The following is a 26,540-nucleotide window of genomic DNA, read 5'->3' as shown; positions in this document are numbered from 1 at the left end:
GGCCCCTGTTCATGGACAAAGTGAACACCAAAGTGAACACCATACAGCATCACTGCCTCGGAACCCAGCCCCTGTTCATGGACAAAGTGAACACCAAAGTGAACACCATACAGCATCACTGCCTCGGAACCCAGCCCCTGTTCATGGACAAAGTGAACACCAAAGTGAACACCATACAGCATCACTGCCTCGGAACCCAGCCCCTGTTCATGGACAAAGTGAACACCAAAGTGAACACCATACAGTATCAGTGCCAAGTGATACCCACGACGGTTGGGCCAGCCAGCTGTACCCTCTTACTCCTCCGACTTGTACCGTGTTCCCTGCTCAAGTTGTCTCCATCTTCACCTAAGTCTTCCTCCATCCCCACCTTACCTGCCCTCGGGAGTCTTGGAGTCCATTCCACGTGAGGAGTTGGAACGTGTCGCTGGAGCCGGCGCCGCTGCTTCTTACAGGTGGGATAATATGTGTTTGTTTCACATGTTATTAAATTAATTAATTTCAGGTGTTTTTTGTGTTGGTTTATTGTTCACAAGACCAACACCGCTGACACACCACACAGGGAAAGTTTTCACTAAGTCATCGAGTCTGCCTCCCAGCCTATTTACCTGTCTTGTAAATCGCAGTTTACATATTGTTATACTAATCGCAGTTTACAGTTTGTTATTTAAATTTACAGTTTGTTATATAAATCGCAGTTTACATATTTTATAAATCGCAGTTTACATATTGTTATAAATTGCAAAAGTTCCAAGTAGCACGGGCTATGGTGGTCCCGTATCGGACCTGCTCAATATATCACATTTTAGGATGAGGTTTTTGGGAAACTGGGGAAGGGGGGAGTAGGTATTGGGGGTAGTAATAAGGGGAACTGTTGGGGGGGGGGGGGGAGATATAGCAGTTTCTAAGTACAATGAGACGTACGTGTACCCTATCTTACGGGCTATTCATGCCCGTGCCACCTCTTGGGTGGCTTAATCTTTATCAATCAATCAATGTAACCCGGTTCTCGGTGTATGAACGTTGAGTGTTTAATAGACATAGAAATCACAATAGCGTGAAGCATCGGACGAACCTCGGACGCAGGTTCGAACCCTCGTCACAGCCCTTGGGGATTTGTTCATTATTTACTTGAGTTCTGAACAATGATGTTATAGATAGAAAGTATAATTTGGTACTTTTGAATGTGGACAAACTGGGAAAAGGTTTTGTATTTAAATTGTCTATTACGTCAATAAATATATATACGATGGGCTACATAGTAGCAAGAAGTAGTAGCTGAACAGGAGGATACGTTGCGACAAAATTTAGAAACAACTGCGCATCATGCCGCGCAACACGCCCTGGACACACACCCACGCCCTGACACCCATTGGAAGGTGTCACACCCACACGCCCATACCCACATGGCAATACCAACACTCACACGGCCATACCCACACGCCCACACCCACATGCCTGTACCTACACCCGCATGCCAATACCTATACTCATATGCCAATACCCAAACACACCTATTCCCGACACCCACACCCGCCCGACACCCACACCCGCCCGACACCCACACACCCCTGAAATATTGACTTACTAAGCAATTACACAGTAAAACTTTGTACTATTCACTTTATAGTCCGAAAAAATGAAGCTAAAACACAAACTTCAAATATTCCTAGGCCTAGAATAGCACACATATGTACTATATTAGACCTCAGATAGCATGTATTAGGAAGGTTAGGTTAGGTTAGGTTAGTTTTTTGCTAGTTTGCTCAAATTCAGAAGTGCCAATTTCTGCTTTGTAATTGCATTGTACATCGGTATATGTACTATGGTCCTCATCCTTCTTATAAGTACTATACCAAAACAGTAGGATAGGCTGTAAGATAATAATTATTTTTTACCAGATCTAGATAAAAATTCAAATTTTTCAAATTTGCCGGCGGATAGGCTGTGTGTTTTTGCTCCACCAACCAATATATAAATATAGTAGTTTACATGCGCAAAATCAGGTTTTTGCGCTACAAAATCACTTGTACATCACTTTCAGTAAAAGTGTGATGTATTTTTTGTTTTCCACAAAATAGCTCTGTACATTAGCTGCGTCGTATTCGCCGGCCACAAATGTAACCTTGTTGAATTATATAAGATAATTATTGAAAGCCTAATTCAGTTTAGTTCAAAAACTTGATTCGTGTATTTAAATCTGAAATTATATGATCATATGACACTTGCGTCTTTTTGTTGAGACAGGAGAGTTGTGTATATATTCAAAATATGAATATTATTTGCTCATTAAAAAGGAAAATCGAAGACAATATTATGATGGTTCTGGTGCCATCTGCATTGTACATCCGGTGGAAGCCGGTTTGTTGTCCTTACATGTATGACCTTTGACCTTAATGGCTCTGACCTTTAACCTATCTCAACGGAAAGGGAATTGATTCCGGCAACAGTTTTTATGGAAGCAAGTCTCCGAGCTTGGAGACAAATCATTAACGCTCTATAAGATGTAGCGGAACACACAAAGAAGATGAGTGCGCATACCAACGTTCCCTACCCCCTCCCTCAACGTTTTTTTGTCAACGTTGCCGCAATGTGGTTGTGAACGTTGCCACAACGTTTCCTGAACAGATTGGCCAGTGTTTCCAAGATAGACACGTGGAGCCACTGGCTTCCGGCAGGAGGTACGCTACTATGCAGTCGCTCTTGTCGCTTGAGTCCAACCACTTGGGCTGGACGGTAGAGAGACGGTCTCGCTTCATGCAGGTCGGTGTTCAATCCCCCGAGACCGTCCACAAGTGGTTGGGCACCATTCCTTCTCCCCGTCCCATCCCAAATCCTTATCCTGACCCCTTCCCAGTGCTATATAGTCACTTTCCCCCTGATAGTTCCCTTCTAGATACTATATTTTGTGTGTTTTTTAGTCTTTGTATTTACTATTTGTATCTGTAGTATATAATACCTATATCGAGCTCTTAGCTCTTGGTCCCCCGTCTTTCTAACCAATGTATTTTTCATCTATTATGTCTACTACATACATTTCTCTCTAACACGCGCACTCACACACATTTTCAGGGGGCTGAGTGGACAGCGCTCGGGATTCGTAATTCTAAGTGTCCGGGTTTGATTCCCGGCGGAGGCAGAAACAAATGAGCAGAATTTCTTTCACCTTGATGCTCCTGTTCACCTAGCAGTAAATATATACCTGGGAGTTAGACTGCTGCTATAGGCTGCATCTTGTACTCACCTAGTTGTGCTTGCGGGGGTTGAGCTCTGGCTCTTTGGTCCCGCCTCTCAACCGTCAATCAACAGGTGTACAGGTTCTTGTGTGTGTGTGTGTGTGTGTGTGTGTGTGTGTGTGTGTGTGTGTGTGTGTGTGTGTGTGTGTGTGTGTGTGTGTGTAGTGTGTGTAAAAAAAATCAGTTGATTGACAGTTAAGAGGCGGACCCAAAGAGCCAAAGCTCAAGCCCCACGAGCACAACTAGGTGAATACATCCCCCAGAAAGCAGCCCGTTGCAGCTGTCTAACTTCCAGCCACCTATTAACTGCTAGGTGAACAGGGGTATCAGGGATGAAACTATCCATTTGTTTCTTCCTCTGCCTAGGATCGAACCCGAGCCCTTAAGACCACGACCCCAGAGCGCTATCCACTCAGCCGCGAGGCATTTGTGCATGCAAGATGGAAAGAGAGAAAGAACCGTTAAAGAAAGAAACAAATCATAGGAGTAGAGATAGTGTACTTGCTCAGATTCATAAGATCTCTTGTTGGATCTTAGCTCTGGGGAATTTCTCCGTTCGCAAAAGGTTATAAGACCTTATCTCACTGGCGTTTATAAGACCTTATCTCACTGGCGTTTATCCTGTTTTGTGGTGAGTCGCTTGTCGTCTGTAAGAATTATCTTAGATGTAACGTGTTCACGTGTGTGGGGGGAGGGGGGGTGTTAGGTGTGTTCACGTGTGTGTGGGGGGGACGTGTCAGGTGTAGATGGTGGATTTGTGTGAAATAGTGGTAGTGTTGGTGGATAGGTTGATGGTGGTGGTGGTTAGGGGCTCTGGTGGATGGTAGAGTGTTGGCACAGGAGAAATGTCGGAGGATGCGTGTGTTTATCTGTCCTTCTTGTCTCATCCCATCTCTCTCTCTCTCTCTCTCTCTCTCTGTCTCTCTCTCTCTCTCTCTCTCTCTCTCTCTCTCTCTCTCTCTCTCTCTCTCTCTCTCTCTCTCTCTCTCTCTCTCTCTCTCTCTCTCTCTCTCTCTCTGTCTCTCTCTCTCTCTCTCTCTCTCTCTCTGTCTCTCTGTCTCTCTGTCTCTCTGTCTCTCTGTCTCTCTGTCTCTCTGTCTCTCTCTCTCTCTCTCTCTCTCTCTCTCTCTCTCTCTCTCTCTCTCTCTCTCTCTCTCTCTCTCTCTCTCTCTCTCTCTCTCTGTCTCTCTCTCTCTCTGTCTCTCTCTCTCTCTCTCTCTCTCTCTCTCTCTCTCTCTCTCTCTCTCTCTCTCTCTCTCTCTCTCTCTCTCTCTCTCTCTCTCTCTCTCTCTCTGTCTCTCTCTCTCTCTCTCTCTGTCTCTCTCTCTCTCTCTCTGTCTCTCTCTCTCTCTCTCTCTCTCTCTCTCTCTCTCTCTCTCTCTCTCTCTCTCTCTCTCTCTCTCTCTCTCTCTCTCTCTCTCTCTCACGTACAGATATTCATCAATAGACTTATATCCAACAAAAATTACTAAATATCTTAACCAAGTCGCAATACACGACCAAATTCGATTACAAAAGGTCGCTTTATAAATATATATATATATATATATATATATATATATATATATATATATATATATATATATATATATATATATATATATATATATATATATAAGCATTGTATGCCTCAAACTACGCAATAGGAATGAGAATTCTTAGTAAGTTACCTAGAAACTAGTTGGCAATCAAATTGCCTCTAGAAACGACCTCTAGAAAGATATCTTTATATATATATATATATATATATATATATATATATATATATATATATATATATATATATATATATATATATATATATATATATATATATATAGTGTGTTTGTGTGTGTGAATTGATTTGAAATAAGGAATAAACAGGAAAATAAAGCACCATGAATTTTTCTCGCATTTTTCAACATTTACGAATTTAAAGAAAAAATATGTTAAAATTTTAGGAACTGGAGAGAGAGAAAAAAATGGATGATTCATGGTTACTTAGGGATTAATTAATCCCCGGTTTAAGTACCCGACAATAAGCTGGGAAGATCCTTCCACTAGATGATGAGTCCGCCTTGGATGAGTCACTGTCAAGGTGAGTCACTGAGTGTGTACTCTTCCTGTTACTAACTTCATTCACAGAGTAACTCCAGTGACTCATTGTGTGTGTGTGTGTGTGTGTGTGTGTGTGTGTGTGTGTGTGTGTGTGTGTGTGTGTGTGTGTGTGTGTGTGTGTGTGTGTGTGCGCACTCACCTAGTTGTACTCACCTAGTTGTACTTGCGGGGGTTGAGCTCTGCTCTTTCGGCCCGCCTCTCAACTGTCAATCAACTGTTATTAACTAACTTTTTTTGTCAACCGTTGTGTCAGTCCGTTGATATATAATCTATGTCAACGGAAGCACCAGTGTCGATTATCTATCAACGGAATTACCAGAGTGTGGATTATCAATGCAAGTATTGTATTATGCTGTATCATACACAGCCTACGAGGTCTGATTCTCAAGCACATACACAAATACATACATATGGTGATATGTATGTATGTATGTATATATATGATATGTATGTATATGTATGTATTTTCAGTTGCATATAGTCCTGGGGACCATTCAGGCTTATTCGTATATGGAGATGTATATATATTTTCGTAATGATTTCAATTTTGGTTATCACTGTGTATACGATTTTTCTCTAAAATGATGAGATCCACGCAAGTGGTGTTCGATTTTGGTGTATAATTTTAGTGTTTCCTGGCACGATAACATGGAGATATCAGCTAACACGTCATAAGATCCTCCTGTTATCTTTTCAGTCGTCTCTTGACTCGCTTAATCACTCGAGCTTCTTACATTCAGAGGGAAACAAATATATATTTAATTTACACTTCCTGGGAGAACAAAATGGTTTGATAAGACTTAATAACGCCTCAGTTGCCTGGAGGAAAAGATGAGGACGAAAAAATTTAATATTTTACAGAGAAATATTATCTGGAATATAAGTTTATTGTGAGAATTGTTGTAATGTCTTTGGTTAGTGTGTTAATGCGTCTGTAAGTATGTAAGGTCTTAGAGTTTAATGCTTATTGTGTGGTTTGCTAAGGTCTGCTACAGTCAGCCATTATGTTAAGGTCTCACACCCTTACCTATTATGAGCAAATCCACAAGGGCCGTGACGAGGATTCGAACCTGCGTCCGGGAGCATCCCAGACACTGCCTTAATCGACTGAGGTACGACCCATTATGTTAAGGTCCCACAATCTCACCCATTATGTTAAGGTCTTACACCCTTACCTATTATGTTCTTCTTTGATTAAGGTATATAGAAGTAATGAGATATCTATTGTTCCTGAACAATAGATATCTTACATGATATCTTACATGAGAAGCTTACATGTGTCGCAACGGGTAAATACGGGTTTGGAATTAGGATGGGTGATTTATCGAACCGGGTGACGTATGGGGGGGGGGGATCCCTTAATTGTTTCAAGCGTAGGTTAGACATTTCTGAATGAGTTTGGGTGGGGTATAAATATGAGAGCTATCACGGATAGGCCAATCCGTGTAGAACAACGTTGTTTGTTGATCAGTGATCGACAATGATCAGTTATCTTGAGGTTATCTTGAGATGATTTCGGGGCTTTTTAGTGTCCCCGCGGCCCGGTCCTCGACCAGGCCTCCACCCCCAGGAAGCAGCCCGTGACAGCTGACTAACTCCCAGGTACCTATTTACTGCTAGGTAACAGGGGCATTCAGGGTGAAAGAAACTTTGCCCATTTGCTTCTGCCTCGTGCGGGAATCGAACCCGCGCCACAGAATTACGAGTCCTGCGCGCTATCCACCAGGCTACCAGGCCCCCTATGATCAGTTATCTTGTTGATTTATTTTTTACAGATTTGTTTTACAGCTTTCGCCTCACATTTACATAACTTGAAACCCATTATATTAACCCTTAAACCCTTAAGAGCAACATAAACATCCGGTAACTTCACACACAGACATAATCCGAATGGCCCGGGTTCGACTCCCGGCGGAGGCGGAAACAAATGGTCGGAGTTTCTTCTTCTCTCTTTCCAGAGTTCACCTAGCAGTAAATAGGTATACCTGGGAGTTAGACAGCTGCTACGGGCTGCTGCTTCCTGGGGAAATTGAAATTGAAATAAGTTTATTGAGGTAAAATACACACAAAGGGATGAGGTAGCTCAAGCTATTCTCACCCCGTTCAGTACATCGTGTTAATACATACATAGACACACATCACAAACAATAAACCTGTTACCAAACATTCTGAGAGATAAACATTTACATTTCCTCCTTCACAAGTGGTATGGTATCAGACGTACACAAATACTTTTATGACCTAGTTATACGGATAATTCATCAAAATATTACAGTCTTGGTGCAAAATTCTTATATCTCTCAAGAATATCATCAACCTTTCCCTTGCGACACATCCAGGCTATTTGCTCAGGAACAGTCCTTATCTCAGTGTTTCTATATACATTAATCAACGGACAATCAAGAACATAATGGGCAAGGGTGTGAGACCTTAACATACCACATAGTTTACACTTCGTGTCATTATCATGAACGCCTATCCCATATTCCCAGTAATATTTGTACCCAAGCCTGAGCCGCATGTACACAGAGTCACTCCAAGCATTTCTCCTTTTACCATAAGTGAAATGGGTGTTTTGACTCACATACATGTAGTGTTGCATGGTTAGACTTCTCTCATACATTATCCCTCTCCTCTCCACTCCTGCCTGTGCCTGAATATTTCTGATAGAGTGTGTGTGTGTGTGTGTGTGTGTTAGAGATATATGTAGCAGACATCATTTTATCTTGAGGTTATCTTGAGATGATTTCGGGGTTTAGCTTATTAATGTCTTGTTATGGCCATTCATCCACTTCAGTCATTCACCACCTTTCAGAAGTTCAAAAGTTCAAAAGTTCAAAATGAACTTTTTCAGTGTCAGAGTAGTTAACGGATGGAATGCATTAGGCAGTGATGTGGTGGAGGCTGACTCCATACACAGTTTCAAGTGTAGATATGATAGAGCCCAAAAGTCATTACGACAATTGCCGCGTAACATTGTGGAGGTGGGGTCCCTCGATTGTTTCAAGCACGGATTGGACAAGTATATGAGTGGGATTGGGTGGTTATAGAATAGGAGCTGCCTCGTATGGGCCAATAGGCCTTCTGCATTTACCTTTGTTCTTATGTTCTTATGTTCAATAGGCTCAGGAACCTGTACACGAGTTGATTGACAGTTGAGAGGCGGGACCAAAGAGCCAAAGCTCAACCCCCGCAAGCACAAATAGGTGAATACCTAACTTCGCCTTTCTAGGGAATGTCGAATTTGTCACTCTTCATATACAAGATTTCTCATGCCAGGAATTAACTTTGTGGTCATTCTCTAGACGCGTGCTAGTGGATTTATGTCCATTCCATAATATGGCGACCAAAACTGGACTCCATAATCTCAAGAGGCCTAGCAAGGGCATGATATAGCTGAAGGGAACTATCAGGGGAGAGCGCCAAGTCATTACGACTATATAGCACTGGGAAGGGGTCAGGATAAGGATTTGGGGTGGGACGGGGGGAAAGGAATGGTGCCCAACCACTTGTGGACGGTCTCAGGGGATGGAACGCCGACCTGCATGAAGCGAGACCGCTGCTCTACCGTCCAGCCCAAGTGGCTGGACCTTACCTTGAGGTTACCTTGAGGTTCTTCCGGGGCTTAGCGTCCCCGCGGCCCGGTCGTCGACCAGGCCTCCTTTTTGGACTGATATAATTGAAGAATAACATTAAATGGTGTATTGCTAACGCTTTCAGAACCTAATCCAAGTATCACAGTTGACTCATTACCAACATTTATGCGTCAATTTTTTAGCTTTAAAGTCTTATTAATCATAACTTTTTCCGCATTCAGACTTCGCAATTACAACACTATGAAGCTTGTATTTTGTAACTCTTACCATCGTCTGACGGCTGAGTGGACAGCGCTTGGGATTCATAGTGTTAAGGTTCCGGGTTCGATTCCCGGCGGAGGCGATAACAAATGGGCAGAGTTTCTTTAATCCTATGTTCCTGTTACCTAGCAGTAAAATAGGTACCTGGGTGTTAGTCAGCTGTCACGGGCTACTTCCTGGGGGTGGAAGCCTGGTCGAGGACCGGGCCGCGGGAACACTAAAGCCCCGAAATCATCTCAAGATAATCTCAAGATAATCGTCTGACGGCTGAGTGGACAGCGCTTGTGATTCGTAGTGTCAGGGTTCCGGGTTCGATTCCCGGCAGAGGAGAAACAAATGGGCAAAATGTTTCTTTCACCCTGATGCTCCTGTTCACCTAGCAGTAAATAGGTACCTAGGAGTTAGACAGCTGCTTCGGGCTGCTTCCTGTGTGTGTGTGTGTGTGTGTGTGTACTCACCTAGTTGTACTCACCTAGTTGTGTTTGCGGGGGTTGAGCTCTGGCTCTTTGGTCCCGCCTCTCAACCGTCAATCAACAGGTGTACAGATTCCTGAGCCTATCGGGCTCTGTCATATCTACACTTGAAACTGTGTATGGAGTGAGCCTCCACCACATCACCCCCTAATGCATTCCATTTGTCAACCACTCTGACACTAAAAAAGTTCTTTCTAATATCTCTGTGGCTCATTTGGGCACTCAGTTTCCACCTGTGTCCCCTTGTGCGTGTTCCCCTTGTGTGTGTGTGTGTGTGTGTGTGTGTGTGTGTGTGTGTGTGTGTGTGTGTGTGTGTGTGTGTGTGTTAGAGATATATGTAGTAGACATCATCTTATCTTGAGATGATTTCGGGGCTTAGCGTCCCCGCGGCCCGGTCCTCGACCAGGCCTCCTTTTTGTTACACACCCCCAGGAAGAAGCAGCCCGTAGCAGCTGTCTAACACCCAGGTACCTATTTACTGCTAGGTAACAGGGGGCATGAGGGTGAAAGAAACATTTTGCCCATTTGTCTCTGCCTCCACCGGGAATCGAACCCGGAACCTCAGGACTACGAATCCGAAGCGCTGTCCACCCAGCTGTCAGGCGCCAGTCTTTTCATCAGAGAGGAAAAATAGATTGGTTAGAAAGGCGAAGTCCAAGAGCTAATAGCTCGATTCTGCAGCCACAAATACCAAATACAAAATATTAGATACACCCTCCGTAGTGACAAGGTAATATGCCTTAGGTCACAAAATATCATTTTCATGTTCATAATTTGAAGACATCATTTTCACCGTGCAGATTAAGCCAGCAAAAGAGGGCGCGTGTGAGAGCTTTTAAATACCTGTCGCCCACATTTAACACCCAATCTCTTACTCAAGAAAATATGAATATTTTATGGAGTAGTAAATAATTACAAAGAAATCTAAAGGAAGAAAAATCAAGGTAATACAGAAATTGGATGATGAGTCACAATAACGGGGGGCTGAAGGTGTGAAGATCAAAGCACAGGTCAGAAAAGGATGAAACGACGACGTTTCGGTCTGTTTCAGACGACGACGTTTCGGTCTGTTTCGGACGACGACGTTTCGGTCTGTTTCGGACGACGACGTTTCGGTTTGTTTCGGACGACGACGTTTCGGTCTGTTTCGAACGACGACGTTTCGGTCTGTTTCGAACGACGACGTTTCGGTCTGTTTCGAACGACGACGTTTCGGTCTGTTTCGGACGACGACGTTTCGGTCTGTTTCGTTTCGTTTTGGTCCGAAACTTTTTCCATTACACGTGTAATGGAAAAGAAGTGGAAGAGGCAAGAGAATGAGAAAAGAAGGTGAGAATGCAAGAGAAAGTTGAAGATGAGAATGAGGAGGGAGGGAAAGGCGAGATGAATACAGGAGAAAGGTGAAGATAATAAGATGCAAGATAAGAATAAGACGCTCCTGTGCCAGGTAAGTCCACTACGGGCTCACCATAGCCCGTGCTACCTGGATCTATTCTTCCCAGTAGCTAAATCTTAAACAACAACATAAGAATAACAGAAATGGGTAAGAATTAAAACAATAGGGTAAAGTAGAGGAAAGATCAGAATCGAGGGAAGAGGAAAGTAAGAAGAACGGAAATAACGGGTCTACGGGCTCACCATAGCCTGTGCTACTTGGAACTTTTTCTTCCAAGTAGCGAATCTTAAACAACAACAACAATAAATCAGAAAAAGTTAGATAACAGAAAGGCAAAAATAAACGATAAGACGTTAAATAACGGAGATAAAAATTTCGTAATGAAAAAAGGCAGAAAAGGAATTCATGTCTAAACCAAACTTATCAGAAATCAAAGACATTTCGTCCGTCGTGGACTTGAGAATGGCCCAAGACGGACCGAAACGTCGTCGTCGTCTCCTCTACTGACGTGTGCTCTGGCAACCCGTTCTCGCACTTGCTTATAGTCAATATTGGCTTATTTAATAAGTGCATATGTGACATACTAATTGATTGTAAATATTTTAGTTTACCTTGAAAAGCGTCATAGAAAACACCGACCTTACCTAACCTTCTTAGTATGTTAAGATAAGCATCTTATTGCTTCTAAATTACAATTATTACTTAACCTATACCGTTGATAGGTTTAGTAATAATTGTATAATTATAATTGAATAATTATGATAACACTTTGTAATTACGATAGCATGAGTAGTTATATTGATAACGTAGCTGTAAATAGGGTAAAAATAGTAGAGAAAAATGTTCAATTGAGGATTAAATGTTAATAAACTGTTATCACACGAAAGATTAAAGATAACATCGTATTACTAGGATAATATTAACATTAATTGTATAATCATTTTGTCGGGGACAGGCTGCCCGTGTGTATATATACACACCCAGGTTTACGTCGAGGTTTCCCCTAAGGTTGAACTACTGACCCCAGGACGCAACCCCACAAGAAGCTAACTCAAGTACCAGTTAGGGTGAACAGAGGTATTAGGTGATAGGAAACGTGTGCTGCAGTTTCTGTTCTAGGAATCGAACCCAGGATTCCTAATTGGGAGTTGAGAACGAGTCTATCTATACTATCGAGGCCTTTCACGGAGGTAGAGAGAGAGAGAGAGAGAGAGAGAGAGAGAGAGAGAGAGAGAGAGAGACAGAGAGAGGGAGAGAGAGAGAGAGAGAGAGAGAGAGAGAGAGAGAGAGAGAGAGAGAGAGAGAGAGAGAGAGAGAGAGAGAGAGAGAGAGAGAGAGAGAGAGAGAGAGAGAGACAGACAGGAGGTGGGTGGAGAGGTGTACAAGGGGGAAGAAGGTGAGAGGGAAGGGGAGGAGGAGGAGAACAACTTGGTGCTCTACAGTAATAGAGGGAAAAACTAGTGAAAGTGGTGTAGCTGAGGAAGAGAGATAAAAAGTGGAGGAGACACAACGCCGATTACTCCTCCTCCTTCTCCTCCTTCTCTGCAGCATCTTAGAAAATACACTCTGGCAGCAGTATAGAGGCTCTGTATACTCTTGTATATCCGGGGATATACATACACGGTATTAAATATTTGATTGAAAATTCGCCGAGGGAATTTAATGTGATTCCTAAATGGCAATTTCAAAGGGCGTGGCGATTGGGGAGGGGGATTGGGTGGGGGGGGTTGACCTGGGCGGGGCTTAAAGGTCAAGAAAAAAAGGCCGGAGCCACACCCATCACTTGACCTCAGTCGGCCTTTTTTTTTGCTTGTGGGTTCCCCCCTTTTCCTCCCCCCTCCATCACCACCCCCTCCCTCTCTCTTCTCACCATTTGCCCTCTATTTTCTGGAATACTACAAAGCCATTTCTTCCCTCTATGCTTCTCTCTATTCCCAATTCTTCCCATTTATCCTTCCTTAAATCAGTTATTCCTTCCTTCAGATTCTCCCTACCACCTCCCTCTCTCTCTCTCTCCCTCCCTCTCTCTCTCCCTCCCAGTCACTGGGTCAGAATTTAGAGCAGCTCTCCCAAACCTTTGTTCTGGCTCCACTAAGTTGGGTACTGCCATAGGGTTGCATAAGCCGTATGTGTGTGAGAATATGTATATATGTACATGGGGGGACGTTCGACCAGCCGCCGGCTTCTTGTCCTCGTCGAGGTCGCTATAGTACGTTAGTGGCCATCAGGTAAACCGGGGTAAATACAGGCATTTGTGTACAGGGGTATACACACTACATGTAAAGTGTTAGATATACACTGACAGCTGGAGCTGGTCCACATGAAGGAAGTTTACCGTAGTATACCTCTCAAAACACACACACACACACACACACACACACACACACACACACACACACACACACACACACACACACACACACACACACACACACATAACCAAGTGACATAAGTTATCGAGCCCACCTGGAAAAAAAGCTTAAGAAAGTACTAAAATTTGTTTCAAAATTAATTTCATAATTGAAGATAAGAAGCAATGTAGACTGACTGCAGGAAATAAAACTGTCGACAATGAAAGAAATTACAAATAAAGGGGACATGATCCAGACATGAAAAATTCAGAGTAACCAATGAAATATAGACAGTAATGACCAACAGTTGAAAGGTGGGGCCCAGGAGGCGAAGGTTGGACATGGGAACTATATGACATTTACGCAGAAGGATTTTTGGGAATTAAGAATTGGGAGACTGATATTCAGGAACTAAACTGCCAAACTATGGCGGTAGAGAGGATGATGTGTGCTAGCTAGGACATGCTAGAACAAGCTAGGACATGCTAGGACATGCTAGGACAAGCTAGGACATGCTAGGACGTGCTAGGACAAGCTAGGACAAGCTAGGACAAGCTAGGACATGCTAGGACAAGCTAGGACAAGCTAGGACATGCTAGGACAAGCTAGGACAAGCTAGGACATGCTAGGACATGCTAGGACAAGTTAGGACAAGCTAGGACATGCTAGGCATGCTAGGACAAGCTAGGACAAGCTAGGACATGCTAGGACAAGCTAGGACAAGCTAGGACATGCTAGGACAAGCTAGGACATGCTAGGACATGCTAGGACATGCTAGGACAAGTTAGGACAAGCTAGGACATGCTAGGCATGCTAGGACAAGCTAGGACAAGCTAGGATCTACGGAGGCTGAGATAAATTGTCTGGGTGAATTTGATGAATCGTCACCATTTGACGATTCAAAAGGCGATGAGTATTACCCTGCGAACAGCTATTCCTTGCGATGAGTTCGTGGCTCAACGTCCCCACGGCCCGGTCCTCGACCAGGCTAACTCCCAATAATGAAACAGAGGAGGAAGAGGGACACCAAAAGGAGAAAATACTTACCAGGAGCAAGGAGTTGTTGTTGTTAAAGATTCGCTATCTGGAACAAAGTTCCAAGTAGCACGGGCTATGGTGAGCCCGCAGGAGCAAGGAGAGGTCTTCATACCCCACAATCACCCAGAACTTGGGAGATGCTCTCATCTCCCAAGACAAAGGAAGCACAGAACCTAAGTTCCTCCAAAACCTTCCCCGTGACAAGACGGGGACAAGACAAGCAAATGCGTCGCAGAGATATAGAGAACTTGTTCGGCATTAGAGCCGTCAAAGAGTGAAATAGACATTTTTTGGGACAATTTTAAGTGTATGATTAAAAAAAAAACAGTTGCGACTTAGTGACTGCGACACACACGCGCGCGCGCGCACACACACACACACACACACACACACACACACACACACACACACACACACACACACACACACACACACACACACAGGGGGTTACAGGGGTCTCGTAGCCTGGTGGATAGCGCGCAGGACTCGTAATTCTGTGGCGCGGGTTCGATTCCCGCACGAGGCAGAAACAAATGGGCAAAGTTTCTTTCACCCTAAGTGCCCCTGTTACCTAGCAGTAAATAGGTACCCGGGAGTTAGTCAGCTGTCACGGGCTGCTTCCTGGGGTGTGTGTGTGTGTGTGTGTGTGTGGTGTGGAAAAAAAAAAAAGTAGTTAGTAAACAGTTGATTGACAGTTGAGAGGCGGGCCGAAAGAGCAAAGCTCAACCCCCGTAAAAACACAACTAGTAAACACACACACACACACACACACACACACACACACACACACACACACACACGCACACACACACAGTGGAGTCCTGTTGGGTTCAGTCCTTGGACCTATACAGTTTCTGATATATGTAAATGATCTCCCAGGGGGTATAGAAACATCGCTTTCGATGTTTGCTGATGATGCAAAAATAATGAGGATTAAAACAGAGGAAGATAGTAGGAGGCTACAAGATGACCTAGACAGACTAAATGAATGGTCCAACAAATGGCTACTAAAGTTCATTCCGAGTAAATGTAAGGTAATGAAGCTAGGCGGTGGGAACTGGAGGCCAGACACAGGATACAGAATGGGAGATGAAGTACTTCATGAAACGGACAGAGAGAAAGATCTGGGAGTTGATATCACACCAAACCTGTCTCCTGAAGCCCACATGAAAAGAATAGCATCTGCGGCGTGTGCAAGGCTGGCTAACATCAGAACTGCCTTCTGGAACCTGGGTAAGGAATCGTTCAGAATCTTGTATACCACATATGTCAGACCAATCCTGGAGTATGCGGCCCCAGCATGGAGCCCGTACCTTGTCAAGCACAAGACGAAGCTGGAAAAAGTCCAAAGGTATGCCACTAGACTAGTCCCAGAACTAAGAGGCATGAGTTACGAGGAAAGGCTTCGTGAAATGCACCTCACGACATTGGAAGACAGAAGAGTAAGGGGAGACATGATAACCACCTACAAAATTCTCAGAGGAATTGACAGGGTAGATAAAGATAAACTGTTTAACACGAGTGGTATGCGAACAAGGGGACACAGGTGGAGACTGAGTACCCACATGAGCCACAGAGACGTTAGAAAGAACTTTTTCAGTATCAGAGTAGTTAACAGATGGAATGCATTAGGCAGTGATGTGGTGGAGGTTGACTCCATACACAGTTTCAAATGTAGATATGATAGAGTCCAGTAGGCTCAGGAATCTGTACACCAGTTGATTGACAGTTGAGAGGCGGGACCAAAGAGCCAGACCTCAACCCCCCACTCCAGATGAAAACATTGTATTCAACAACATATTGGATATTCACCATGAGTAGTGGAGCCCAATTTGGGTTTAAATAACATGATTTAGAAGTAAAGGATTCAGCTGTAAGAAGAATTAGAAGTCTCACAAGTTAGATAAGTCTTGATGTATCCTAGGAGAATGTTAAGACAAATTAATCCTTGTAGGATAAAAGAATTACATCCACATCATCCAGGTTAAATATATTAGGCACATCCAGGTACAGGGAGGTTATCTCTCTTGAGATGATTTCGGGGCTTAGTGTCCCCGCGGCCCGGTCCTCGACCAGGTCTCCACCCCCAGGAAGCAGCAGCCCGTAGCAGCTGTCTAACTCCCAGGTATACCTATTTACTGCTAGGTAACAGAGCCATTAGGATGAAAGAAACATTTTGGGCTTTTGTCTCCGCCCACCGGGGATCGAACCCGGAATCACAGGACTACGAATCCGAAGCGCTGTCCACCCAGCTGTCAGGCGCCAGACGGGGTAGGGAAGATCTTGACGGAGAAGGGGAACAGAGATGAGGGAGGGGAGAAGGGGAGATAATGGGGGGAAGGGGGAGCGGAGATGAGGGAGGGGAGAAGGGGAGATAATGAGGGAGAGAGAGAGAGAGGTCAGTTATGAGGAAATGGGGTGGGGTCGGTATGTCTGCTGTACGCCGCCTGGTTTAGGGGTCAGCAGAGAGGGAGGGGTCAGCAGAGAGGGAGGGGTCAGCAAAGAGGGAGGGGGTCAGCAGAGAGGGAGGTGGTCAGCAGAGAGAGAGAGGTGTCAGCAGAGAGGGAGGGGTCAGCAGAGAGGGAGGGGTCAGCAGAGAGGGAGGGGGTCAGCAGAGAGGGAGGGTGGGTCAGCAGAGAAGGAGGGTGGGCCACCAGAGAGGGAGGGTGGGTCAGCAGAGAAGGAGGGTGGGTCAGCAGAGAGGGAGGTGGTCAGCAGAGAGAGAGAGGTGTCAGCAGAGAGGGAGGGGTCAGCAGAGAGGGAGGTGTCAGCAGAGAGGGAGGGGTCAGCAGAGAGGGAGGGGTTAGCAGAGAGGGAGGGGGTCAGCAGAGAGGGAGGGTGGGTCAGCAGAGAAGGAGGGTGGGTCAGCAGAGAGGGAGGGGGTCAGCAGAGAGGGAGGGTGGGTCAGCAGAGAAGGAGGGTGGGTCAGCAGAGAGGGAGGGGTCAGCAGAGAGGGAGGAAGTGTCAGCAGAGAGGTAGGGGTGGTCAGCAGAGAGGGAAGTGTCAGCAGAGATTACGAAAGGAAATAGGGCAATGATTGGTGCTGGGGAAGTGAAGCAGAATAAAAAGATAGTGAGGAGAAATAGACAGTGAAGGAGCCAATGAGGGAGAAAGGAAGAAATGAGGGAAAGGAGGTGATGGAACGAAAAAAATGGGAAGGAAAAACATGAGAGTGAGTTGGTGGAACAGGAGAATGTACGTAAGTGGGAAGGGGGAAGAAAGAAGGAGTTAAAAAAAACAGTGAAACAGAAACAAACAGGAAAATGGGAGAGAGGAATTAGGGAAGTAGAGAGAGATACGAATGATGGAAAAGGGCCACAAGAGAGGATAGAAGACAGGAAATGAGAGAACAGATGATAAGAACAGGAGGAGGAAGATAAGGTGAGAAAAGGAATGGAAAGTGAATGATAGGAAGAGGTGAAAAATAGATAAAAAAAAAAGGGGGGAACGTGAGAGAACAAGAGAAAATACAGCATGGCCAGGAAGAGGCAAGAGAAAACACATGATAAATACCGGACAAAAGGAAGTGAAGGTAAAATAAACATATTGGAAACAGTATGAAAGAGAAAGAACAAAAAAGAAAAATATAAGGAAGAAATTAAGACAGACGGAACGAGTTAAGAAGAATGGAGGGGAAAAGGCGTTGTAGAGAGGATGTAGGGAGAGTCGCAAGCGATTGGGCACCCTGTGTGTGTGTGTGAGAGTGTGAGAGAGTATGTTTAACATCACCACTGTGGCTGGAATCGTCTCTCTCTCTCTCTCTCTCGCTCTCTCTCTCTCTCTCTCTCTCTCTCTCGCTCTCTCTCTCTCTCTCTCTCTCTCTCTCTCTCTCTCTCTCTCTCTCTCTCTCTCTCTCTCTCTCTCTCTCTCTCTCTCTCTCTCGCTCTCTCTCTCTCTCTCTCTCTCTCTCTCTCTCTCTCTCTCTCTCTCTCTCTCTCTCTCTCTCTCTCTCTCTCTCTCGCTCTCTCTCTCGCTCTCTCTCTCTCTCACCCAGACCGAGTCGACATATTGAGATCACTTGACCTACAAGTCGAAGCACCTTCCACCCCCCGTTCGACCCCCACGCCCACATAACCTATAGTTGCCACCCCCCCCCTTCCCTAGTCCTGTCCGCGAGATCTCAGGGCCTCGTCATCCACGCCCTATGTAGGGCTGGCGCACCCACGCACGCACGCACACACACACACACACACACACACACACACACACACACACACACACACACACACACACACACACACACACACACACACACACACATATATATATATATATATATATATATATATATATATATATATTTATCTTTCATCCTATTCATCTTTCTTCGATCTTGGTGGCTGAGTCTGTGTATATTGAACAGTTTGCGAGGTTGCAAACGCTGCGAGGTCATTCTTGACCTAGGTTTATTATAAGTAATGTCGTAAGTGCTTATTTATTATAAGTAATATCGTAAGTGCTTCTGAACTCGCATTGTAGTGCTTCGGAGGTCATATTGTAGTGCTTCGGAGCTCATAAACTCATATATTAACAAACTAAGCCGCCAAGATCAAAGAAATACAAACAGAAGCTTGATGAACCAGGGCCCCTAGGACTGGAGACCTGTGGGAACGATTGGGCACCATTCCTCTCCTCAATTCCCCACCAACACCCAGTAGTTAGAGTGAAGAACCACCTGACAGGTTCCAATACTCCAGGCTTAAATATTAACCTAAAAAAAAACAGGGGAAAGAAATTACCACCACCAACACACCCCCATCGTCATATCCTTGTCTTGACTCTAACATGTGTGTAAATCTAGCTGGCCCTTCCCACTGTCCCATCCCACGACCATTCCGGGACCCATCACACATTCCTTTGTATATTCGCTCCTGAAAAACCTGGTTTCTTTTCGGCTCTCAAGTCCACACAATCGACTTGAGAATGGTCCAGGACGGACCGGAACGTCGTCGTCGTCCCTTCACCTTCTAGTGTGTGGTCAACATTGGTTTCTTTTCTCCATTTTCCATCCCATGGTTACCTCCCTTCCCCCCTCCTCCCCCCTTCTCTTACCTAACCCTTCCTATTCCGCTACCTAATTACCCCTTTTCCTCCCTAGTTACGCCTTCAGACCCTTCCTTACACCTCATCTTAGACGCTGTAGATGCCAACGTTTGTATTACGTTGCTTTAACGCATTTAAAACACTGCCGTTCCTTACGCATTCAAATGAGCGTTAATATATATGATTTGGCTTTCAGGCTTCGCAATCATATAGTTAGGGCAAATACCTCTTCCTGTTAGTCGCCTGTCGTTTACTTAGACCGGGTTGGTTCTTCACATTTGTTCCATTCCAAATTTATAAACGAATTAGCGGGTAACACAAAATAGTTTTATTAATTGTTTCAAGCAGTTTTATGAACTGGGTGGATGTAAATTAGAGTTGCCCGTTATTGTCTAATAGCAGCTGCCTCGTATGAGCCAATAGGAGCTGCCTCGTATGAGCCAATAGGAGCTGCCTCGTATGGACCAATAGCAGCTGCCACGTATGAGCCAATAGGAGCTGCCTCGTATGAGCCAATAGGAGCTGCCTCGTATGAGCCAATAGGAGCTGCCTCGTATGGGCCAATAGGAGCTGCCTCGTATGGGCCAATAGGAGCTGCCTCGTATGAGCCAATAGGACCTCGTATGGGCCAATAGGTCTCCTGTAGTGTCATATATTCTCCTGTTCTTAATGGGGGAACAGGAGACGGAGGTGGCTGCTGACAGGTGAGATAGGCAGCTGTCAGCAGTGTGTCAAGGTAACTATATCGCAGATATCTACAGGCCGCAGTCTGGTTGTCCCCCCCCCACCCCCTTCCCTGGGGGCGTTTGGTGTGGTCACTACTCCATATCCTGCTCTGAGTCAGGTGTGTGTGTGGCGGAGACACACTCAGACAGATGAATAAATCCAGAAGGGCCGCGACGAGGATTCGAACCTCCGTCCAGGATTACACACAATCGACTTGAGAATGGTCCAGGACGGACCGAAACGTCGTCGTCCCTTCACCTTCTAGTGTGTGGTTTGGTCAACACACTTAGCTTCCGTCTATGCGGAATTTTAACAAGTTTAACAAATTTGCTCTCATTTTATTGAATCGATAATTGCAAATACAATTCGTCTCATCTTGAAAAACTTAAATTAATAAACGAGTCGCAACATGGTTTTACAAATGGCCGTTCATGTTTAACAAATTTACTATCTGTTTAATCCAGCATAGTTGAGGCAGTTGATAGTGGTAAGGATTGTGATGTCGTGTACCTTGACTTTAGCAAAGCTTTTGTTACAGTGCCACATGAAACACATTAAAAAGATAGAGGCTTATGGTATTGGGGGTGCTATATTAAGTTGGATTCGGGTATGGCTATTCCATCGGTGGTTGGTGGGGTCCCTCGATTGTTTCAAGCGCGGGTTGGACATGTATATGAGTGGGATTGGGTGGTTATAAATAGGAGCTGCCTCGTATGGGCCAATAGGCCTTCTGTGGTTACCTTTGTTCTTATGTTCTTATGTAAAGGAAACAGTGCCCAAGCGTTTTGACACGGGTTGAGGGGGCGTGCCTCTCGGTAGGTCACTGGGGTAGGGGATGTGGCTATACTGGCAGGAGAGGAAGGATGTGGCCCCGACCAGGTCATTTCCCCCCCTGGAATTGTTACAATCAACTGATCCGTCACCTGCACCAACAACAATCACAACAACAACAACAATCACACCACCTAGACCACGATTGTCATTTCCTCCTCTCTTAACCACCACCACTACCACCCCAACAACCACCACTACCAAGCAGGTCGGCGTTCAATCCCCCGAGACCGTCCAAGTGGTTGGGCACCATTCCTTTCCCTCTGGCTCTGTCCTGGGACCTCTGTTGTTTATAATATATATAAATGATTTAGATTCAGGTTTGAGTAGCAACATTTGCAAATTTGCCGATGATACGAAAATCGGTAGGGAAATTAATTCGGAGGAGGACTCACTATCACTTCAAGTTGATCTAGATAGGGCTTTGAAATGGTCCAAGGATTGGCAGATGCAGTTTAATGCTGATAAATGTAAAGTTCTGAGGTTAGGTAATGATGATAGAGTTACAAGATACGAGCTAGATGGTGTTGAGATTGCGAAGTCGGATTGCGAAAGGGATCTGGGAGTTATGATTAGTAAGAATTTAAAACAAAAGGATCAATGCATAAATGTTCGTAATAAGGCAAATCGGACACTTGGATTTATTAATCGCAGCGTTAGTAACAAGACACCTGGTGTGGTTCTCAAGCTATATCTTGCTCTAGTTAGGCCCCATTTAGATTATGCAATTCAGTTTTGGTCGCCATATTATAGAATGGATATAAATTCACTTGAACGTGTCCAGCGTAGGATGACTAAGTTAATTCCCCAAATTAGAAATCTTTCATATGAAGAAAGATTAACAAAGCTTAAGTTGCATTCACTGGAAAGGCGAAGAGTTAGGGGTGACATGATAGAGGTTTACAAGTGGGTGAATGGACATAACAAAGGGGATAGGGTATTAAAAGTATCAACACAAGACAGAACACGAAACAATGAGTATAAATTGGATAAGTTTAGATTTAGGAAAGACTTGGGTAAATACTGGTTCAGTAACAGGGTTGTTGATTTGTGGAACCAATTACCGCGTAACGTGCTGGAGGTGGGGTCCCTCGATTGTTTCAAGCGCGGGTTGGACAAGTATATGAGTGGGATTGGGTGGTTATTAATAGGAGCTGCCTCGTATGGGCCAATAGGCCTTCTGCAGTTGCCTTTGTTCTTATGTTCTCTCCCATCCCAAATCCTTATCCTGACCCCTTCCCAGTGCTATATAGTCGTAATGGCATGTAGCTTTCCCCTGATAATTCTCTCTCCGGTTGATGTGTTAATTGATGAGTAATGTGTCATCTTGTTGATGTCTATCCTTATTCATGGTCTTGCATGAGTGGTGATGAGTCTAGAAATAAGTCGTGCTATTCATCAACTAACTCATCAATTTAATTAACGATGGTTAAGTGCATTTAACACTGTAATTAAGCGTATATCTATTTCTATAGATATCTATTAGGGCTGTTTCCAAGTTTCTCTACATTTCTGAAAGGTCAAACCGGTCATTTTTTGCCCCACAACGACACCTGTCCAGTAAGTTCAGTAGAACTTCGGTTTCAACTCTTTTTACCCTGTCGTAGCTCAGTCGATTAAGGCAGTATCTGGGATGCTCCCGGACGCAGGTTCGAATCACATTGTATCTATAAGGTGTGAAGGATTGAAGAAATTGTTTATGTAATAATCTAAGATGAGGTCTGATAAAGGCCTTTTGTGCCCTCTGTAATGCTTTTGCGCTACCGCTCACAGGATGAGTAAGGGGTGCACAATAAACTAGCCGCCTTCGGCGGCAACAATCAAAAATCCTCGTCACGGCCCTTGTGGATTTGTTCATTTGGACACCTGACCTCTGATTGACCTCAGTTGACAGAAATATACATTGGCCGATGGACTCGGTCAAGCTAATTTGGATGGCAATCGGGAGTACATTTTTGAAAGTAATGATTTGAAGTTTGAAAGTAATGATTTGAAGTTTTAAAGTAATGATTTGAAGTTTAAAAGTAATGATTTGAAGTTTGAAACTAATGATTTGAAGTTTGAAAGTAATGATTTGAAGTTTGAAAGTAATGATTGGAAGTTTAAAAGTAATGATTGGAAGTTTAAAAGTAATGATTGGAAGTTTAAAAGTAATGATATGAAGTTTAAAAGTAATGATTTGAAGTTTGAAAGTAATGATTTGAAGTTTGAAAGTAATGATTGGAAGTTTGAAAGTAATGATTGGAAGTTTGAAAATAATGATTGGAAGTTTGAAAGTAATGATTTGAAGTTTAAAAGTAATGATTGAAAGTTTAAAAGTAATGATTTGAAGTTTAAAAGTAATGATTTGAAGTTTAAAAGTAATGATTTGAAGTTTGAAAGTAATAATTTGAAGTTTGAAAGTAATGATTGGAAGTTTGAAAGTAATGATTTGAAGTTTGAAAGTGATGATTGGAAGTTTGAAAGTAATGATTGGAAGTTTAAAAGTAATGATTGGAAGTTTAAAAGTAATGATTGGAAGTTTAAATGTAATGATTTGAAGTTTGAAAGTAATGATTTGAAGTTTGAAAGCAATATAAACAGGCAGGAGACACATGTAGATAGACAGGAGACATATGTGGATACAGGAGACGGATACACATACATACATACATACATACATACATACATACATACATACATACATACATACATACATACATACATACATACATTCTTGGCAACGGACGGCTGTTATCAGATGATAACCTTTGAGCCTTTTACCTTATATTTCAGATTAAAATTAGACCCTTTTTTTTGTAATACATGGATAAATAATTACAAATCAATGCATTAGATAAATATCACGTAATTAAATTGAATTTATTGATGGACAGATAAAAGGTTATCCTAGTTAAAGGGGTGAATTACTTGAGCTATATCAGAAGCGTGAGGTCAGATAGGATATCCTACGAAACCGGTTAGGCTCACCTGACTCTTGCTACTGTCATCTACGTGACGTCTATCCTACCCCCCCAGCAAGGTCACCCCCCCCCCCCTATATAACTGTCGTAATCTCTGAGTACCTGATAGCTGAGTGGACAGCGCTCTGGACTCGTAATTCTAGGGGTCTGGGTTCGATCCCCGGTGATGGTAGAAATATAAAATGGGCAGAGTTGCTTTGAGCCTGATGCCTCTGTTACCTAGCAGTAGATAGGTAACTGGGAGTTAGACAGCTGTTGCGGGCTGCTTCCTGTGTGTGTGTGTGTGTGTGTGTGTGTGTGTGTGTGTGTGTGTGTGAGTGAGAAAAAAAATACTTAGTAATTAGTAACAGTTGATTGACAATTGAGAGGCGGGCCGAAAGAGCCAGAGCTCAAACCCCTCAAACACAACTAGGTGAGTACACACACACACACACACACACACACACACACACACACACACACACATACCAACTAAGGTGAGTACATTCTTTCCTAACTGTAGATTTATCCAGTCACGGGTATCCTGTGTCAATTACTTAGCAGGATATGAGTTAGGGTCCTTAGTGGTTACTTCTGTCCCGATTTAGATCTACTAGATAAACTGATTCACTTTGTGAAGTTGTTAGGGTGAAGAGAGAGAGAGAGAGAGAGAGAGAGAGAGAGAGAGAGAGAGAGAGAGAGAGAGAGAGAGATAACATGATTTTATCGCACTTGGAAGGGATATGAGGACAAGGAGCTGGGATATGAGGACAAGTAGCTGGGATATGAGGACAAGGAGCTGGGGTATGAGGACAAGGAGCTGGGATATGAGGACAAGGAGCTGGGGTATGAGGACAAGGAGCTGGGGTATGAGGACCAGGAGCTGGGGTATGAGGACAAGGAGCTGGGGTATGAGGACAAGGAGCTGGGATATGAGGACAAGGAGCTGGGGTATGAGGACAAGGAGCTGGGATATGAGGACAAGGAGCTGGGATATGAGGACAAGGAGCTGGGATATGAGGACAAGGAGCTGGGGTATGAGGACAAGGAGCTGGGGTATGAGGACCAGGAGCTGGGGTATGAGGACCAGGAGCTGGGGTATGAGGACAAGGAGCTGGGGTAAGAGGACAAGGAGCTGGGGTATGAGGACAAGGAGCTGGGATATAAGGACAAGGAGCAGGGGTATGAGGACAAGGAGCTGGGGTATGAGGACAAGAAGCTGGGATATGAAGACAAGGAGCTGGGGTATGAGGACAAGGAGCTGGGGTATGAGGACCAGGAGCTGGGATATGAGGACAAGGAGCTGGGGTAAGAGGACAAGGAGCTGGGGTATGAGGACCAGGAGCTGGGATATGAGGACAAGGAGCTGGGGTATGAGGACCAGGAGCTGGGATATGAGGACAAGGAGCTGGGGTATGAGGACCAGGAGCTGGGATATGAGGACAAGGAGCTGGGGTATGAGGACAAGGAGCTGGGATATGAGGACAAGGAGCTGGGGTATGAGGACAAGGAGCTGGGGTATGAGGACCAGGAGCTGGGATATGAGGACAAGGAGCTGGGGTATGAGGACAAGGAGCTGGGATATGAGGACAAGGAGCTGGGGTATGAGGACATTTAGCATTTAGCTTATAACTGAAGAGTTAATATATATATATATATATATATATATATATATATATATATATATATATATATATATATATATATTATAATAATAATAACAACATTAGTGTAATTAAATGTTTGAATGTAATTATGCAGATACAGAGCATTATTTCTATGAAAAAATATAGTAATATCCTTAACACTATAAAAGTGAATTCCTCTTTGTCCAAGATAGGAGGCCAAACGCTTGTCGGTAGCCTCACACAACTTTTCAAGATGACACATGATGGGTATGGGAATGCCGAAGGTCAGCCTGAGTCGGCCCCCAGTACCAGCCTATTGGCACTGGGGGGCCAACCAGTGTAGCTATACAGTGGGTATAGCTATACTTATATAGCAAGGATAGCTATACGAGCCAATTTTGGCTCCTGTAACTCTCCTTGATTTCCATGAATTCTGAAATCAGGTATTTCTTATCCGTAGAGCTTTTAGAAACTATCAAATCACATCTTCATCAATCAATCAATCAGGAATGCGCTACAGCTCGAACGAGCATACCGCGAGTCGAACCACCGTCTTGGGCTGTTATGGAGACTTAAGAATCGCTACCAGCGAGCCACCGGGTGAGTCTCTGGCTTCCACCAGTCAGAGACTCCTCCCCACTCTACATGAGAGTGAACTTGAACCTTACCAGAGGCTATCAGCTGTTCCAAGGCCTTATATCTCTGGGTTCTCTAGGCAAGACCTAGACGGTAGCGGGAAAAATGTACATACGTACAGTGTGTGTGTGTGTGTGTGTGTGTGTGTGTGTGTGTGTGTGTGTGTGTGTGTGTGTATGTGTGTGGAAGATAACATGTATGTACACGTGGGATGTACATGCCAAAAATGTTAGTGATAACCAGCTGGGTTACTCAGATGACTCACTGGGATGAGTAAACGCAGAAT

The sequence above is a fragment of the Procambarus clarkii genome, chromosome 87 (assembly GCF_040958095.1).
Source record: "Procambarus clarkii isolate CNS0578487 chromosome 87, FALCON_Pclarkii_2.0, whole genome shotgun sequence".
Lineage (NCBI taxonomy): Eukaryota > Metazoa > Arthropoda > Malacostraca > Decapoda > Cambaridae > Procambarus > Procambarus clarkii.
The sequence above is the reverse complement of the archived record's forward strand: the minus strand, read 5'-3'. Positions refer to the sequence as shown.